This window comes from Sceloporus undulatus, chromosome 8 (genome assembly GCF_019175285.1).
Source record: "Sceloporus undulatus isolate JIND9_A2432 ecotype Alabama chromosome 8, SceUnd_v1.1, whole genome shotgun sequence".
Lineage (NCBI taxonomy): Eukaryota > Metazoa > Chordata > Lepidosauria > Squamata > Phrynosomatidae > Sceloporus > Sceloporus undulatus.
In genome coordinates, this window is record NC_056529.1 from 2,273,666 (window position 1) to 2,286,357 (window position 12,692).

The 12,692-nt window shown below is 43.0% G+C and overlaps 1 long non-coding RNA gene across 1 annotated transcript; it reads left to right on the plus strand.

Moving 5' to 3' along the window:
• The first annotated feature begins 8,933 nt into the window (after positions 1–8,933).
• LOC121914886 lies at positions 8,934–12,399 on the plus strand. The gene is made up of 3 exons (XR_006100599.1): positions 8,934–9,404; positions 10,969–11,071; positions 12,267–12,399. It is a non-coding gene; the product is annotated as an uncharacterized LOC121914886 (long non-coding RNA).
• Positions 12,400–12,692: the final 293 nt, after the last annotated feature.

The following is a 12,692-nucleotide window of genomic DNA, read 5'->3' on the forward strand; positions in this document are numbered from 1 at the left end:
TGTAATATAATATAATATATAATTATTATTATATTTATTTGCATATGTATTTATTTTTCACAGAACTGGGCCTCAGAGCGGCTTCACAACATTACAAAAACCAGTACAGTTAAAAACATAGGAATTAAATTATTACAATATTAAAACAGAAAGTCATTAAAAGAATAAAACACATTTTAAAAAGATAAAGCTATAATGTAATATAATATAGTGCTCCCCAATCTGTGCCTTTTAAGAGATTTTGGACTTCATCTCCCAGAAGCCTCAGCCATATTGGCCAATACTCTGGGATTCTGGGAGCTGAAGTCCAAAAGCCCTGAAAGGCCACAGTTTAGGGACCACTAATATAGTATAGTATAGTACTGTATAACATAATATAATGTAATATAATACAATATATATGGACCGTATATCTATCTATCTATCTATCTATCTATCTATCTATCTAATCTCAAAGTATTGCATCACCCCAAATCCACAAAACAGAGAAGGCTAAAGACTTTGTAAAAAAAACTACAAATCCCAGGATTCCATAGGATGGAGCCACACAGCCCTTAAAAGTGGTGTCAAACTGCAATATTTCTACAGTGTAGATGCAGCCTTTGAATGGAAGTGGTACGAAAAAAGCAGCAGTTTTAAACAAAACAGCAGTGTTTAAATGTTAGGCTTTAACCAAATTTAGCCCCACAGAACAGGAAAAATGTTTTCCCAGTGTGACTCTTTCTATTGTAAAACAGAAGAGAACCACATTGTCCCACAGGCTTATTATCATGGCGTGGGTTTTTCCCCTGCCATTTCTTGAGTTTATTGAGTTTCCTCAAAAGCAAAGGTTCACTGGAATTTCGCCATGTTTGAAAACAATTTAAACCACAAAAGTTGTGTTGCTCTTGTTTGGCGATTCGTCTCCCCCTTAAAGTCTGGAAGAAGGCGGCTGTGAATTCTGCGCAGTTGAAATTGTGTTATGTGGTTAGATGCTGCCATCTTGTGTTTTGCTGTGACTTTGCTCCATCGAGAGCCATTGTGTAAGAAGATCCGGTTTCTCTCTAGAAGTAAATACAAATGGCTTCTCTTTTTCCAGTGCTTTGGGGAATTCAAGAAGACAATGGAGTTTATCACACAGGGGACAATTGGAAGTGTAATCGGTGATTAACCCGTGATAATCCTGCAATTGCACTAATGGTTTTCACACAATGTCGAGGTGAGACATGATTGAAGTGCCATTAACCCATGTATAACCAGGCAAGAAACAACAGCAAATCATTTACAGGACTGTTTGCTGTTTATTGGTTGGTTATTCTCTGGTTATTCACAGAATAATGGCACTTGTGTTAATCTCACTTTAATCACGTTTCAATGTCAATTGTGTGATTTTCCCACAGTTTAAAGTCCCAATTTCCCCCCATGTGATAAACTCCCTCGATAGATTAGAATACTGGGCCAAAGCTAACAAAATGAAGTTCAACCGTGAGAAATGTAAGGTACTGCACTTAGGCAGAAAAAATGAAATGCACAGATATAGGATTATGGGGGACACCTGGCTGAACGAGAGATTTATAAGTGTGAAAGGGATCTGGGAGTCCAAGTTGACCACAAGCTGAACATGAGTCAACAGTGCGATGCGGCAGCTAAAAAGGCCAATGCGATTCTAGGCTGCATCAATAGAAGTATAGTGTCTAGATCAAGGGACATAATAGGGCCACTCTATTCTGCTTTTTGGTCAGGCCTCACCTGGAATAATGCTGTGTCCAGTTCTGGACACTACAATTCAAAAACGATGCGGAGAAACTGGAACTGTGTACAAAGGAGGGCCACCAAAATGGTCTGGAAGCCATTCTTTATGAGGAAAGACTTAAGGAGCTGGGGATGTTCAGCCTGGAGAAGAGAAGGATAAGAGGTGATATGATAGCCCTGTTTAACTATTTGAAGGGAGGTCATGCTGAGGATGGAGAAAAGAGATTCCAGCTCAACATAAGAAAGAACCTCCTAAAGGTAAGAGCTGCTTGATAATGGAAGACTGCTGGAGTCTCCTTCTTTGGAGGTCTTTAAAAATTATTATTATTATTATTATTATTTATAAAGTGCTGTAAATTTGCGGAAGCTGGATGGCCACCTCTCAGGGGTGCTTTGATTGTGAATTCCTGCATGGCACAATGGGGTTTGGACTGGATTACCTCTTGGGATCTCTTCCAACTCTGTGATTTTATGATTCCCTTTCTGGATTCCAGATTCCAGGGACTAAACTCCCAGCTTCTGGGAACTGTAGCATTTGGATCTGGATCCAAAGGCTTGTCTACACGATGAAAACACTCCTCTTTCCAACCAAATAGACTGCAATCAGAACACATGAGATTTGGAGGAATTTGGCAGATCTTGTTCCCCCCCTTGAAAACCTCATAAACTCAGCTGAAAAAGGATATGCAGTCTTGAATCTATGTATTCAAGCATCCACAGATTGAAAATATTTTAAAACTATATGAATTCCAAAAGGCAAACCATGATTTTGCCATGTTATGTAAGAGGTACTATTGCACTATGTCATTGCATTCAATGTATTTTGACTTCCATGGATTTTGGGGTTGACGGGAGGGTCCTGGAACCAAGCCATTTTGCATCTGAGGAAGTAGAGTGAAGTCTAGGAAAGCTCAAGCTGCCAATTTCTTTCTTTCAGTATGTCTCAAAGGTGCTACAAGGTCTCTCCACATACCAATTCCACAGACTAACATGGCTATATCTTTGAATCAAGCCATCCTGTGTAATTCCAAAAGGCAAACCTTGATTTTGCCATTTTATGTTAGGGCCGCCATTTCTCCATGCCATTGCATTCAATGGGATTTGAGCATCCACAGATTTTGGTATCCATGGGGTCTCTTGGAACCAAACCCCAACGAATACCAAGGGCTCACTGTACCTACAAATAATACAGGATTTTCACCCCTAGCGTCAAATTCAGAAGAAACAACCACACTCTCAATAGATTCTCCACATTTGCGGTTGAGTGAGAGGCTGTATCTGCACTGCAGAAATAATCCAGTTTGACACCAGAGTTCTGCCACAACAAACTGCAGTTCCCAGAATGCCAAAGCATTGAGTCATGGCAATTAAAGTTGTGTCAAACCAATCATAATGATAATAATAATTGCGTTTTAGTTATCCAAGTTGTGCCCAAAAAAACAAACCACAAATGTACTTGCGTGAATGCAATGCAATGGGAACGACGAGGGACATTCACACCGACAAAACAAAATGAAAACTTTGTAAAGTTCTGCAATTTTGTAAGAAATAATTTGCATTTTTTGTAAGGCAGGTTGTGCATTTAAAACAAAAGCAAGAACGCCAAAACTACACCTATGTGTCTGTGCATTTCCGTCGCCGTTGTAATTATGCGACTGATTTTTCAGGATGAGAGAGAAACGCTACCCGAAAGGAAAGGTGTAGAGGAAAGTTCACTTTCTGCCTTCCTTTAAAGTGGAAGACAAGACAAGGCTCTCCTTTCATGATCCGGCTCTTTCTGGCCTCTGGCTTTTCTTGAGTGTGGAAGGCATCCTAAATCAAGGTTTTGTTTTTAACTTGAAAGTCAGCGAAAACAAAACAGCCCCCCTTCCCCTTCCCTGCCAAAAGAAGAAGGAGAAAAGAGCGTGGAAAGGTTTTGTTCTGATGTCAGGAAGCGGTTTTCATGCCTTCCTCCTAGGAACTTGCAAGATTGATACCTGGTTGAAGATGCATGCAGCCAGTTTGATGATGGGCGAAGGAGGACCCCTCCAGGCTCCAAATACCTGCCTGGGCTCCTTTTCCCAGAGAAGGCTTGAAGACCTGGTCAAGCCTTTGAAGAAATATTTCATGTGAGTTTATATAGCAGAGTAGAAGAAACTGAAGGTGAGCTACTGGGATGTCTTTTAAAAAGAGCCTGTATTTCTGCATCCATTTTAGGCATGATTCTTGATAAGCCCTGTTGTTTACCTGGTATTTTAGATAATGGACTTGACATGATGCTGCTGCGGTTGAACCCACGTTGCAAGACATTGTCGTCTTTGTCTAGCGGTCCTCCAGATGTGGGGCAAGGATTATTGGTTTAATCCAGAGTATCAATGGAAATGTTGGTTTTAAATGCCCTAAAGGCTTCAGATCCCTTCTGATTTGGGGAGCTAATCAGAGTTGGCTCTGGTTAGTACTTGGAGAGTACTATTATTGGTTCTATTTCAGAGGAAGGAACTGGCAAAACCACCAATGAGTATTCTTTGTCTAAGAAAACCCTATGAAATTCATGGGGTCGCCACAAGTCGACAGACAACTTGAAGGACATGATCTTGGAACCAAAGGAGGATCAGCCCTGGCTGGGAAGTGGATGGGAGACCGCCAACAAAGACAAGGGTGCTGTCAAGATGTATTTCAGAAAAAGGAACTGGCAAAACCACCAATGAGTATCCCTTGCGTAAGAAAACCGTATGGAGTCCATATGGACATGTGACTTGAAGGCACCGATACACACAATTTAGGGCGCCAGATTCCATTTGATCTTGGAAACAAAGGAGGATCAGCCCTGTTTAATACTTGGATGAGAGACCGCCAAGGAATTGCAAGTTCAGGAGGCTCTGTTTCAGAGGAAGGAAGTGCCAAAACCACCAATGAGTATTTTTGTGTGTGTAAGGAAACCCTATGAAATTCCCTGTGATGGAGTCCCTATGATGGTGTCTCCTTCTTTGGAGGTCTTTAAGCAGAGGCTGGATGGCCATCTGTCACAAGGAATGCTTTCATTGTGAGTTCCTGCATGGCAGAATAGGGTTGGACTAGCTGTCCCTTGGGGTCTCTTCCAGTTCTAGGATTCTTTGCATGCAAAGGAGAGGCTGGGAGCCAGGAGTAGCTGGGCTACTGAACATTACCTTTGCAGCGATGGCCAGCTTGCTCTCTTCTCTGGTCTTCTCCAGGTTGGCAAAATTTAGAGCAGAGCTTCAGGCCAGGAGGCTGATGCTGCCTTGACCCGCATGGGAGAATGCAGCTGGCTTTGCCTGGGGCTGGCTGCTCAGGAGGAAATCTGGCCGGTTGCTGCTGCCTCACATGCATCCTCTTTGCCCAGGGCTCTCTCAGGAGCATGACAGCTGCTTTCTGATGGTTTGGTATACACAAACTTTTTCCCCATGCACAAGATTATTAAAAATGTTGTGTGTAAAAGTACATTGAGGCTATGTCTATAAGTTGTCTACGAAACATAAATGGATTTTGTGTTTAGACTTGGGCCCTATCTCTAAGGTATCTCATTACATACATATATGCAAGTACAGGTATTCCAAAATCCAAAACAAATCCAAGTTTCAAGCATTTCAGATAAGGGAGAGTTTTTACCTGTACAATTAAAACAACACAGCACATGCTTAAAAGTATTTGTGGGTGTGAAAGAAAACCCTATGAAATTCATAATATCATTATAGAATGACAGGTGACCTGAAGGCTTGGAAAGGTTACTTTTCGGTACTACAAGTTCCAAAATCCCCCTGATAGCATGGCAGCATTGTAGGTTTCAATCTTTGTGTCTTATGAGTTTCTCTGCTCTGTTAAAAATACTTTCCAAGAAGCAGTACGCTTTCCAGCAGATGCTATAAACTTTCCAGGAGGCTATATTTGGCTTTTTTCTTAAAGATTGCACGGGATTTCAGCAATGCACACACATCCATGTGCGCAAGCATGCACCATCCAGGAAAGAGGGAAAAGCCCGCTGCTTAGGGAACTCACCGATGGAGGGAATTTTGTGGATAGAAGTTGGCCAAACAGCGGCTCAACGGGGGACGCTGAGAATGGCAAATATTTTAAGGAGATTAAACATCAAAGGGAGAGGATGAATCATTTAGAGTGGTCCAAGGGAGTTAGTCGGAGGAACAGTGGGATGGCATTAAGTAAAGTCAAAGGAAGGCAAAACCAGAGCTGTGTGAGGGATTTCCCTGCTCCAAAGAAAGTAGGGAAAGCCCTGGATAGCATTAAAGGTTCAGTCTCTCTTACCAAAATGCTTGGGACCAAAGATGCTTCTGCCCCAGAGGGTGATGGGGTCTCTCTCTTTGGAGGTTTTTAAACAGAGATTGGATGGCCATCTGTCCCAAGGATGACTTGGATTGTGTCTTCCTGCATGGCAGAATGGGGTCGGATTAGCTGGCCTTTGGGGTCTCTTCTAATTCTTGGATGCTGTGTATTCCTGCATGGCAGAATAGGGTTGGAGTGGATGGCCTCTTGGGGTCCTTTCTGACTCCTATAATACCATGATTCAATGATTATGGAATGTCTTGGATTTTGGAATATCTGTATATGCATTTACATACATAATCTCAGAGAAGGCACCTGAGTCTAAGCACAAAATTCATTCATATTTGAAATACACGAATGAGACCCAGCATGGTGTAGTGGTTTGAGTGTTGGGCTATGACTCTGGAAACCAGGGCTCGGTTCCCAATTTTGCCAACAAAACCCCATGAGAAAAAGGAAAATCCAGGCGTCGAGGGACACAGAAAGACCTTTGTCGGTCAGTTTGCATCACCAGGACTAGCCATTGCCACCAATGGTTGACCAAATCATAGAGTCCTAGAGTTGGAAGGGACCCCCAAGGGTCATCCAGTCCATCGCCTTTTGTCCATGCAGGAAGACATAGTCAAAGCACTCTTGACCCTCCAAGATGGCCATCCAAAGATGACCTCCAAAGGTGGATGCTCCACCTCAAATCCCTTCCCTGTAAAGGACAAGGACAACTCCTTCTGCCATTTCTTCTGGGGAGGCTGTTTCTTTAAGCCAGGCATCCGCTGACAATCTTAATATTTATTACAAAATCCGAACCTACAAGGGGGAGATCATTGTGAGTTAATGCTGCCAGATTATATGATGGCTGGACTTTGATATGACATTTATCTTCAGGAGTGAGTAGCCTGATAAATCTCAAGTGGCAGAGCCACTAGTGAGTTAGCAAGTGTTTACTCATGAGTGAAGATAAATGTCAGACCTGACGAACGAATGGCAGCCTCCCATTTCCATGGGAAGCAGGAGCAGGAAAGACTATTTATAGAGCCCTTTCATCCTTAATTATAACCATTATATATACATATATATACACGTGTGTGTATATATATATATATGAACCAGAAGGAATTTCCATGCTGTTTCCATCCTGGGTTTTCTATTCCAAGCCTTTCCTTCTACTCGTCCTTCTGCGTCTCTATCGCAGGTGCCTTCTGTGTGACAAATTGTGGTTTCTTATGCCAAAGCACTTACACAGTTGTTTGTTGTTGTGTACCAACAAGTCATTTCTGACTTATGGCAACCTTAAAGCTCTTTTTAAGTTCGGACTACAACCCAAAGCAGATTCACCACTGTCCCAAAGGCTGAAATGCAAAGAAACAAGTATTATGTACAGAAGCAACAGATGATATCGACTGGGACTTTCAATCCTGATGCATCAGTATGCACCATTTAAAAAACCTCAGTGTTTTACTGTAAGATGTTTCTCCTCCCGGTGTGAAATCGTTCTTTTTCCTTTCTCTCCTCCAACAGATCTTCACAAATGGCTCCGTTTCATTCCTCCTGTTTTGACTATCATGCTTAAGGCTGCACGTCGTCGGAGCCCTTTTTTTCCCCGACCGAGGAAAGGTTTGCAGGGTTCCTTTCAGGTCCTTTCCAAACTGTGCACCTTTGATTTGCTATCAGGTGGAGGAGGCTTTTGCAATCTCAAAGGCTTCCATCAGACAAATGGTGTTTGGCGCAGCAACATGTCAGGCATGCAGATAACTTTTGTTAAAACTTCCAGGATTTTGATTGCTTATCTGAGCGACTCCAAATGAAGCAAAATGTCTGCTGCTCCATTGAATTATGTGCGTCTGTAGATAAAACAGAGCCCTATGACGGACTAGAGTCAGCCCTCCACATTTGCAGCTTTCCTTTTGCGGATTTGATTATTCATGGATTTGATTCATAGGTTTTCTCTAGGAATCTCTAGGTCTGCCAACATGACTCTATTGTCAACTTATGCCAAAAGTCACATTGGAGGACCTAAAGATTCATAGAGAGAACACTCCTCTAGGCATTTCTAGGTTCTCCATAGAATTGTCCTGGAGGACCTAGAGATTCCTAGAGAGGACACTCCTCTAGGCATTTGTAGGTCTTCCAATACAATTCTATGGTCAACTTCTGGCAGATCTTGACCACAGAATTGCCCTGGAAGGCCTAGAGATTCCTAGAGAGAACACTTCTCCAGGCGTTTGTGGGTCCTCCAGTGCAATTCTATGGTCAACGTCTGGCAAATTTTCAAGGTTTGATTGTTTTGTGTGACTGTTAGGTGACTTGAGTGACCACAGGGCTGGGCATCCAGACCCTTCACCAACTTGTTTCTCCTGTTCTGGCCAGAATCTAGTTTGCAAGCCTCCTTTTTAATATCTGGACTCCATAAACATGTTTGAAATATTTACCTTACAGACAGAATTTCCCAAAAATCAACAGCAATGGCCCATCGTGACTCTAATTTCCAAAGAGAAGGTGGTTTCAGCTTTGGGTCCAGGGACTCTTTGTGTGGAAATGGCCTCCAGATGTTGCTGCTTGATGGACAATCAGCAGTTCTTCTGGATCCTGGTTTTTCGCAAAGTAGGGGCAAAGCATCATGTCTAAAGGCAAAGGTTTCCCCGAGGGCTTTCCTGTCAAATGTGGTATGTAACTCTCTTGATTCCTATGACAATCCTTTTTAGTGTCTAGGGAAAGAAAAAAGTAACTAATCTTTGTGAATGGACCGATGCTGCCGTCTGGTTTCAGGGGCCGAAATGCAGATTTGCAAGACAGAAATTTCGTCAGTTAAAGTGGGGTCAAACTGGATTATTCTTGCAGTGTAGATGGCCTCCTAGTTCCATGCTCATGAACACCTAAGCTATCACTAAAGGGGGCGAACCCACATGAATTGCACCTTGCATAAATGCCATTTCTGGACCTGAACGAGTCTTTGCAGAAATGATCTGTGGTCACATAGCAACAGCAACTGCCCATGGGCAATGCCCACAACAACCCACAATATTTTCAGAAGAAATACACACATACACATGGCAGACCACACACATAATGTTTCTTAGTCTCTTTTAAAAGCTGTGTCCCTATCTCTCTCTCTCACTCTCTCTCTTTCTCTGGATCCTTTAAGAAAGAATAACCACTTGTTTTTGTCTGCTATTTAGAGACGGTTAAATTTAGTTCCTGGACAGAAGGTTTTTCTTTTTCCCTTGTATTTCCTTGCTCCCTCCCCTTGATGTAAATTGCCTGAGACAGTTCATAATAACATGGCTTAGTGTTTTTTAGGTACCAACCATCCAAGCCAGTGAAATTCCCGGGGGGCTTCGGTGTGTTCAGGTCTTTGCAAATCAGAAAAACAAGCTGGATTACCCTGGAGGTGGTTCTTTCAGGTACAAGAGAAGAGCTTTTGCAAAAAGGGAAAAGAAAAAGAAAAGCCCCTACACGCCGCACAAGGCCTTTGCTTTAAAACATTGTTTAACACCAGAGGGCAGTGTTTTTGCAATAATTATGAATCCCCCCGTACTTTGCACATTGGCTGAGAGAGTGCTCATTTTCTTCCTCCTAAAAACTGATATTGAGCACTGCATTATGACTCTGGAGACCAGGGTTCAAATCCCGTCTCGGCCATGGAGATCCATTGGGTTACCTTAGGCAAGTCACACTCTCTCAGCCTCAGTGGAAGGCAATGGCAACCCTCCCTCTGAAGAAACTTGCCAGTAAAGCCCCATGATAAGGTTGCCATAAGTCAGAAATGACTTGCAGGCACACAAGACACAACAACAATAATAAATGTGCCATGTACCTTTACGACTTCCTCCAGCAGCTTTTCCTGGCGCAAGCGAAGATGTGAATAATGCGCTGGAAGGGCGAGCCTTCAAGGGGGCAAGAGATCTGCAAAAGATGTGCAGAAAACTGACTCATTACCAACTTATGGCAACCCTAAGGTGAACCTATCATGGGGTTTTCTGGGGCTGAGAACGTGTGACTTGCCTAAGGTCACCCTGCGGGTTTCCATGGCTCTGGTGATGGTTTGGTGGTTTCCATGCTGCTCCGTGTTACAGTCCAAACTATAAAGGGTCTCTCCAAAATGCTGTAACCCAATTGCCCAAAGAGTTTCAGTAGCACCTTTAAATTTTGCACCAGTCCAGAGTGGATTGACTGCTCCAGTGGCCAGGGACACACCAGACGCCATTGGTTGTGTTCAAGTTAAATACAAATTCACTACATAACCCATCATGCGTGCCTCATCTCATTGTCTGGGCTATGAGCCTTATACCTCCAAAGAGGCTCAGCACCTTGGAGAGTGCCGATACTTGCTGGATTAAGCCCTCTTTAAAAAGTGCTTCTTAGGGCTTTTGACTTTTGGAGAATGCTGGAATTTGTAGCTTGGTGAGGGACCTGAGCTTTCTTTGAGACACCAGGCTGAATACCTGCCAAACTACAAATCCCAGGATTATTTAGGATAGCCTCATGGTTACGCTCTTGGACATGTAACCTCTTTGGGTCATAACCTCACCCAATGTGGTTCCCAGCCCTTGGTCCTCCAGATGATTCTTATCATAATAATTCCATAATTCCTATCACTGTTTTGTGGATTTTGGGTATATTATAGTTTGCTGTATGCCCAACGCCCAATGTCCATTGGATATGTTTCTTGGATTTGAGGATACTGCATTGTAGCCACAACAAGCTAAAGAAGGAGCCAATGGATTGGGAATTTACTCCTTGAGGTTTCTACCTCCGACAAAGTTAAAACATTATTTTTTAAAAAATTGGGACTACATTTGGTGCGTAAACAGCACCCAAAAGTTTTCCAAATGCAAAAGCAGTAGAGAAATTCAATGTTCTCAGCCTAAGAAGGGAACAGATAGCCTTGCAAAGGACTGAAGTAGCTTGGCTCTCCAAGGAAGTCTCTTTTTGTGTTGTTAATGGAGTTTAAATTTTACTTCTCAGGCTTTAAGAGTCTTTGTCTTAAAGGCCGGAAGGAATGGCCTCTGTCTGCACAGATGTCCCTCCATACCATCTTAACCGAGAACAACAACAGCAACAACAAAAGGTAGGCCTGTGATTCCAACACCTTCCTTCGTATTCTGTCAAAGAAGTCAGTGGAGCTTCAAAAGCTTGTGGCATGTAATTTTGGGCCATAAAGATATTGCTGTTTTGTGCAATGAAGCCATCGCCCAATAAAGCTATCACTGTTTTGTGGATTTTGGATGTTATAATTTCTGACTGTTTGCCAAGTTGGCTGGGGCTTCTGGGAAGCGAAGTCAAAAACAATTGGAGGACCAAAGGATGGGGAAAACTGGGTTAACTGGCTGAGACCTTTGCTGGTAGATGAGAGAAACCAATCCTTTGCTGGGCCCAGATGTGCCCAGGGCTGTGCATTTCTCCAAAGGTGCCTTTCCTTGAGATTTCTTAAGGGCTCACTTTGCTCCCTCCTAATCTTTTCCTTCCTTTGGAACAACCTGGGCATTTCCCTCTCCATTAACACACTTCCCCTTGCATCACTTTTTAAACACAGACCCAGCTCTGGTGTTGCTTTCTTCCCCTTATCAATGGCCTCCAAATTGATTCTTGCATTTGCCAAGCTTTATGCGCTGGATCCACGTTGCCAGTAGAAATTATTAATTTTTCTATGGGGAGAAGCAAGCGCTCGGGGCCCTGATTGACAAATCAATAAATCTTTAGTGAGTTTGGTAAATAAGCTGTCAAGTGTCTGGTGTCATTTGTTTGCCCCCTCTGGAGAGGAAAATCTGAAGCATTGTTTTGTGTTTTTTCAAAACCTTCCTTCCTTCCTTTGCCTTCCAAGCGGTTCGGCAGCATTTGAATAAGTCCATAAAATTGGGAGGAATGATTAAACAGCGAGGAGAGATCAAGCTTTGCCTCGATAAGCCGAACAAAGCAGGCCGTTGTTGCCCCGAAGCCTCTCCGGAGGCCCCAGCGCAGGCCGACTGCAGAGCCATGGGGCAGAGAGCTGGAAATCTGTATTAATCCTCTGAATGGTGACGCGTTTCCCCCGAAACGTTCCCAGCATGGGGAAAGAAGAATGAGTTTGTAGCCAGGAGGCAAACTGGCATCTCCAAAGCCGAGCGAGGAGCTTGAAAAATAGGAGGAGGGTTGCGTATAAATTTATTTCGCCCCTAGTGTTTTATTATGGCATATTTTCTTCATTACTTCATCGCCTTGACTTCTTTCCTTTGGAAAGAAAAAAAGTTCAGGGTTGTTTTTTCTTCTTGCTCCCTTTCCCCCAGTTGCTCCAGTAAGGAAAGAAAAAGGGCCATGTTGGTTTGCTTGGAAGTGAGCCGGACGATGAAGGAAGCGGATGGGAAGAAAAACCAAGCACATTTCAGTGTCACATTTTGAATGCCCTTTGGGCTTTCCACCTCCAACAAAGGTAAAACATATTTGGGATAGCATTTGGAAAGCTAAAAGTTTTCCACATGCAACAACTGCAGAGGCTTCCTGAGAAATTCATTGTTCTTCTCATCCTTGCTGTGTTTGCTTGGAAGTAAGTTGGACGGTGGAGAAAGTGGATAGGAAGAAAAGCAACCTATTTAAAAAGTGATACTGGAGGAGAGTCTTACGGATGCCGTGGATGGCTAAAAAGAAAAAAAAAGGGTCCTATAGCAAATCAAACCCAAATTCTCCCTAAAAGCCAAGAGGACTAAGCTGAGACT